The sequence below is a fragment of the Chinchilla lanigera genome, unplaced genomic scaffold (genome assembly GCF_000276665.1).
Source record: "Chinchilla lanigera isolate Chin_1 unplaced genomic scaffold, ChiLan1.0 scaffold00180, whole genome shotgun sequence".
Taxonomy (NCBI): domain Eukaryota; kingdom Metazoa; phylum Chordata; class Mammalia; order Rodentia; family Chinchillidae; genus Chinchilla; species Chinchilla lanigera.
Window position 1 is genome coordinate 925535 of NW_004955581.1, and position 7411 is coordinate 932945.

Below are 7411 nucleotides of genomic sequence, written 5' to 3' on the forward strand. Positions count from 1 at the left end.
TGGTCTCTACAGAGTCAGAGGTTACAGTGAGAAGAGGATGCTACAAGCAGAACATGGAGCTCCCATTAGAACTGCCATGTAGATTCTAATCAAGAATTCAGAAAGAATAAATGGATACAATAAATTATTTTGAAATTCAATGAATGTAGGTATTTCTCTTTCAGTTTTCCTCCCCCAAACTATGGATATTCTGTTAATTTCTTCATTTCTAGGATGAGATCATTAATCAATGTAGTAATTAAAAAGAAGTAAAGTCCAAGATCTTACTTTTTCAGTACATTTACAATGACTTTCCTGATTTTACCAGGACACCATTTGCTGTAGTTTGGATATTTAACCTTGATCAACTCTGTTAGATCTTCTGGAACAACCCTGGGTCTTGAGAATCCCACATCTGCTCCTCATTTTCTAGGTCCTAGGCTACAGATGGGCTGTGATCCATTGCCTTCTGTGGCTGACTGTTCTCATCTGTTTTCTTTCTAAGAGATCTAATGTCTGATCCTGAGCTTCCTTTGAAAATGAGTTTGATTTAAAGACACGAGCCTGGTCACTATGCACCAGTCTTGCACTTCAGCAGCTCTTCCACGCGTGAGCCCTTTCTGTCCCCCCTTTCACCTTCATCCATGCAAGATGCGATGCCGTTCAGCACACAACATTTCTGTTCCCCTGTTGCCAGTGTATAGCCTGCTCCCATCTTGTACTTCCATATCTGCTCATTTTACCTCAGAACAAAACAGATCAGCCTAAAGCTCCTCTGCATAATGCAACATTGTGCTTGGCATTTATGCTAATATGTAATGAGGTGCCAGCACTGTCTCCAGATCTGGCCTTTCTTTGCTCTCATAACTTTTAAGAAAATCTCATTATTCTAAAATCATTATTCCAAGTTTAGTTTATTTACCTGTGCTTGTTCTGAAGCCTTCAAATCATAAATAGTTTGTTTGGAGATTGTCTCTTCAGTACTAGGATTAGTTACATGTGAACATCTAATTTTGGTATCATTTTATTTTCATTGGTTAAAAACAGCACTGAGGAATTTTAGTATTGAAAATGTTAGCACCTACATTATCGAATATTTGACAGGTGATTACATTGCCCTTACAAAGATAAAGAACAAAGACATGTACTATTTCTCTGCCTATCCATGCATAAGAATATTTTATTTATCCTTTATCATATGGCTTTTCAGAATACTGCAAAAATATTTTACATGGTTGCTTTGGTTGGTAATCTTTTTAATTACATTGATTTCTTCTTTTAGGGTTATTTCTCTGATAGAGAGAAAATCTTTTTGGCAGAGAATGCTACTCTATAAACCAGTACCAACTGATAATGTCATAGTAACGATATGGTGTATGTATGTTATTGATGCAAACCGCACTTGTGTTTATATTCGGTTTCCTTTTCCAAGATCAGAGGTGGGGGTCACTGGAAGCCTGGTTGCTCTCTCCATATCTTCTGACTACTTTCCTTCCTCCTCAGTGCAGACGAATTCTTCTGTTTCCTTGCTCTAATTTATCTCTGGCTCCTATTCCTCACCGTGCCTCACGGTCCTGCACAGAAGGGGAATCCAGTGATTCCCACTGCTCCTCCTTTTTGTCAGTGTATTTTGAAATTATTTCACTCATAATATTAGAATGGATAGCACAATAATTGTAGCTGATAAATCTTCATAAATTATTAAATTGGAGAAATATAATAACTAAAATCAGTATTATTTTAAAATTTTATAAAATTGATCTATTATCCAAAATTACCTGTTATAATGACCTTAGTGGTCATCTTAGCTTTTGTTACTAATTTTAGGATTATTTTTGTTTATGCCATTTGATTTGAATGAAATGCTCTCATAAATTTTATCTGCTTATAGCCTTCTTAGTTATCCTTTTCAAATGGCTTCTCCTGATGGTTAGTTGCAAGGCAATTTCCAGTCACTATCGTTGTTCTTTTTAACCTGGTCCATCTATGAAACAGATCACTGGAGAGATCTGAAGAAACAACTGCCTGAAATAAGCACTGGAATCTGAGCATCTACGACTGTTACAAGCACACACACATTGCACGGGCCTGAAGTAATCATATGTGCTGAAGATTTTTGTCGTACTTCACAGGTACTTGCATGAGGTTTAAGTATTACAATGAGGACAGAAATGCATAGAAATAGCATGCAAAAAATTACCTGAGCAGTGAGGCAATGAATCTAACTTCAGCAACAAGGATGTTGCTTCTGCACAATTTTAAGAGTCTTCATGAGATCCTTGCTCCTGGTTCTTTCTTAGTTGAGTAAAATGCAAACTCACTTCTCTGTGAGCCTCCACTGTGGACCATGGCTCAGCCCTGCTCTGAAATAGCTGTGACCTGCTGTGTGTTCACCAGGCATGTGGGGGGTCACACTTCTGATGGGCTCTGAGGACCTGGTGATCCCAGCCTCCCAGGAGCTCATGTTTCCTAGAATTGCCCAAGATTCTTTGGCCACACCATTGGGACTAGTTAAATCTCCAACAGAGTTTTCAGTAGTTTGTGTTGTGACACTAAAAAATGAGGCATTCAAAAGTATTTCTATTTTTAAAGAGAAAAAAATTAAAACGATGCACAGTTTCCAAACAAGATGATAGGAAATTAACAATGGTTATTGTTTTGTATATTATTGTCTTCAAAATAGTTGCTCAGATTACAACATTTACACATGCAAAATTGGTCAAACAATATAAGTACTAACTGTTGCTTTCAGTGAACTAACAGTAGTTAGTAGTACAATTATTTTAGCTATCTTATGTGTGTTTATATATGTACGTATATAGTTATTTTAACTTTCGTTCAGCAGTTGCGATTCACTGAATTTCCAGGCTCACAACTGATTATGAAGTTAAAAACATGTATGCTGTAACAAATACCTACAACTTTGGCCTTGCACAGTGTGCTCTGACTGGTTCAGTGACATCGCTCTGAGGGTTGGTGTTCTCCAGAGAACCAGCGCAAGATGCTGCAAAATCATGCACGACCCAAACCAAGGGTTGGAGCACTTAAAGTCAGAGCATGAAAAATTCACAGGTATTCAGCTCACAAAGTGTAATATTCTTTTAAAAAACTATGAGTTGTTTTCTGTTAATATGAAATAAAGAGTACCAGGAAGCATGTCAATGTGTGATTAAAACTCCTTCCTCTTCCCATCCTGCGTCAATCAAGGCAATATTTTTCTTATTCAACTAAACCCATGAACTGGCCAGGTCTCTGCTCAGAAGCAGGTGTCACCGCACAGCTCTCCCAAGCTCACAGATGGAGAATGGGCTCCTCTGTAAGCATGAACATGCCCTGTCCTTGGCGTACCTTTCCTGTGTGTCCATGGGAAGAGAATGTGTAGGTAGGAAACTTTGATCCATAGCTTCTTCCGGAAGCTTGGCTCTGGTATGTCCTGGTCTTTTCGTGCTCAGCATCACAGTTCCTATAGGGAGGACTTTCTTTACTTTATGTTTCAAATGCACTTGCTTAGCAAATAATTCTGGAGGTCCACGAGCACAGCAGAGGGACTGGTGCTGCTGAGCTACAGATGGGAGGAGTGGAGGGCAAGAGAATGGGAGAGAGTGGTGAAGACCCCTGCTTGGTCTCCTTAAAAAACCTCTCTGTGGGTAAACAGTTCATTTTTTTTAGCTCTTCTGTGGTCTTTACCTCATAAATTATTTAACTCTTATAGGCCCCATATCCATGGTTCCATCGACCCTTGCTACCCTTACCCTGGCAAACCCAACACACACACTTTGGAGGCACACACTGTGAACAAGCGACGGCGTCACGTCAAACCATAAGCATTTTCCTGATTTTGAAGATTCTCTCGTTTTAGAGTAATGAATTTCATTGATATAGAAAGTGTAGCGTTTGATCCTTTAGGGTTATATTTAAATACTCACTTTAGCACATTTGGGGATTTGTACCACACACATTCTCATGTCTCTCCCTTTCCAAACTTTCCATCACCACAACTGAAATTCTGCACCTAGTGAGCACTAACGTCATGATGACTAATAATTCCTCAGGTACTTATGTGCAACATTTTTGGATACTGACTGATCTGGCTGTCCATACAAATAGGAAGGTAGCTGATCAGCATTTATCTGATTTGTGCACAATGGGCAGTCAGGAGATCAACCAGAGCAAAACTGCAGGACAAGGTTTAGTGCACAGAACAGGAATTCAGGGCAATATATGCAATGGTTTTTGAAGTGCAGAAGTTAATATGACGTAGCTAAGCTTAGAAATGCTTTTCTATGACACTACCACTGCTTGTTTTAAGAAGCTGTGCTTATGCACTGCAGGGCAGACCTTTCCAGTATTTTACTGGTTTTTGACCTGGGATCTTCTAAATTTGGAAAACAACATTATTATTTGCCTTTTGAATTTTAAAGAACTGAAATTCTGGGCAATTAAGTGGCAATTTTCCTACAGAGTCCTGCTATTGAAGTTCAAGCCCAGGATAATACAAATTTTCCCACATAGTCCTTATTCTAGCAAAGAAATGGTCCTTGCAGCTATCAAGACATTGTCAGGAAAACTGCACTACACACAGCACAAGAACAGTTGTCACCAACCTCTATATAATGCCATGATCTTCAGTATTCGCAATAAATTAATAACATAAATGAACTAGCGATACCTTATTTCACAGGGAATTGTTTCTGGTATATATTCTACAAAATTTTACTTTAATAAAACCAAGGGTTTTGTGATTGATTACATACTCAATGTTTTAATTGATCCAATAAATATTTTGTTATTTTTCCCAGCATATGAACCAATTTATCAAAGATTCTGTTTTATTTCATAAGTATTGATGATAGATTTTCCAACTTTTAATTATATATGTGTTGAAATCACTAAATTTTGTTTACACTCTATGCATTGGAAATATTTTTCCACCTTCTTGTCTTTAATTTAATTTTAGTAGCTTAATTTTTCAGGTGTATCATGGCTAGCTCTTCTCCTGATTTATTTTATGCGCATGGACATATTCCATACGTCCCATAACCGCACATCTGGCACGCAGGGCACATAGCTGTCACATGTGACCTGCAGAAGGCTGGGGCAGCCCCTACTCCTGGCCCCTGTTGCTCACGTTGCTCAGCTTTCTCCTCTGGGGCAGAAAATACCTGACAGCCCCTGCTTAAAAGAGCAGAGATGTAACATTGCTCTGGTTTCAATGAATTCAGTCCTCAGTCACCTGGCTGTAAGCTAGGAACATCATGGCAAAAGGCCATGGCAAAACCAGGACACAGAAGAGAACAGCACATGAGAGGAAGGCGTCATGAACTCAAACAGACCTTCAGCTCACACCTCCGTGACCCCGCCAGATGCCCCAGGCCTGTGCCTTCCTGATCCTCCCAGTGGCTCCAAACACAATCAGTATCACACACTGGAAAGGATGGCAAAATTACTGGGCATAAATACCACTACTGGAGACCATGATAACGTACTCATTTGGTCCTTGAATGGAAGTTACAATGCATAAAGTCAGGCGAGTTGGATGAGTCTTTGCCTTCCTATTTTATTAATTTTTCTAACCACGGTGAGACCACCTGACATGAACCTGATGGCTGCCTAGGAGCATGCACCACCCTGGAGGGACACAGCACAGGGAGACTATTAGGATGTCTGGGGGATGATAATAAATAACTAAGGGTCTGAGCACACTCAGCGAGGGCATTCATGAATCAATCCAGCCAACTGAAGTGCATCCCCAGTGAGGCAGAAGAAGGACTTGCATTGTGGACAGAAGTTGAGAGGGTGTTGATTTCTTTTGGCAGACTTTCTACACAACCAGATGTGTTTATCCAACCACAGCGGAGGTCTTCACTGTCACCACATTCTGCCCTGTTCATTCAATGGATAACGCAAAAAATCATGTGATCCAAGGCAAATTTCACAAAAGAATTGGGGTTTCTGGGCAACTGTAGTCTTTGCAATTAGGACTAGTATCCAGTGTTTGAGATAGATTTCTTATTATAATTTTATTTACATTGATGCAAAGCCAGTGTAGCCACATTTTCCAAAAAAGATGCCTGTTTATATGGGTTTATGTCTGAAGCCAAATTCTTCTTCATGCTCTCATGCAAATTAAAAGATAAAGACAAATAATCAATTTCAGTTAGCTGTGAGGTGAAAATGGTACTAATTGCATCTCTTTCCAGCTCTTGCCTCATGAACTTCCCTACATGGATGGTGGGTCATAAGATTCTTCACAAATGAAATGTATCCTGGGGAGACACAAAACAGAGCTCCCAATGGATGCCTTGGGCTTTGATTCCACCATTTAGGAAGCACTGGAAACATGCGTGCTGAGGGCTCAGGTATTAAAGCCTAGGATGCCTTTGAATGCTACTGAAGATTACAAGGTCAGAGATAGGAATTTGTCTCCAAACTGCTGCATTATCTTCATTTGGCTTTCTCATACCACTTTTGGAAGAAATTAGTTCTAAAACCATCAAGGTAGGACTTGCCTAGTGCTAAATTAAAGTTACCAGTCTGAATGTGTGAGCATAGAAACCTAATCGTAAAGGATCAAATACTGCACTTTCTATATCAATGAAATTCATTACTCAGATTACAAGATATAGGCATGCAATTTCCCAACAGCCTTTCTCAGTTCCCAAGAGCCTAACTTCTTCTTCTCCAGTTCTGCCTCTTATGCTGCTGGCAACACTCCTCAGGTGGGCCTCCCACACCCAGCACCATGCTTACTCAGTTCAGCTGGGGGTTATAATTTGATCACCAGTTGTCAATCCACAACAGCTATGTACACTCGCTTTCTGCTTGAGAACCATAATGTTCCAACTTGCTTAGTTGTGGATTCCCATACCAAAGTTGTTCCTTAAGGATGTGTAATTTCTCTAGCACTGCCACAGTTGTAGAGAATCTTTCCTTTAGCCACAAGCTCTGTGCCTTCCTCCCTTGCCTTTTCTTCACCCTTTCCCTCCCACCTCCAACCGCTCTCCCCATTCTTTCCTCTTCCTTTCTATCCTCTTTTCCCACTCTACATCTTTCCTGCTCCCTTCTGTAAACGCTAGTAGCACTGATCTCAATATCACTAACAATTAATTTTCTCTGGTCTACTGTATTTTATTTTTCTCTTTACTTTTCCTGGAATAGTGAAAGTCTAGGTAAAAACAAACAAACAAACAAAAAAACCGAAACAAACAAACAAAACCACAGTAATTCTCAGTTACCTGAATCTATAGTTAGGTTTTTGAGTATTGAGGTTTTGAGCAGTTACTCTCTGCTTGCAAAATAGTGCCAGGAGCTGCACTTAGCATCAGGAAAAGCAACCAGAAACTTTCTCCCGGAGTCACACAGCCATAGTGCAGGGCACATCCTGAAGACCTGGTCACGTGTGGAAGACCTGCATGGCAGCAGAAAGAAGGCT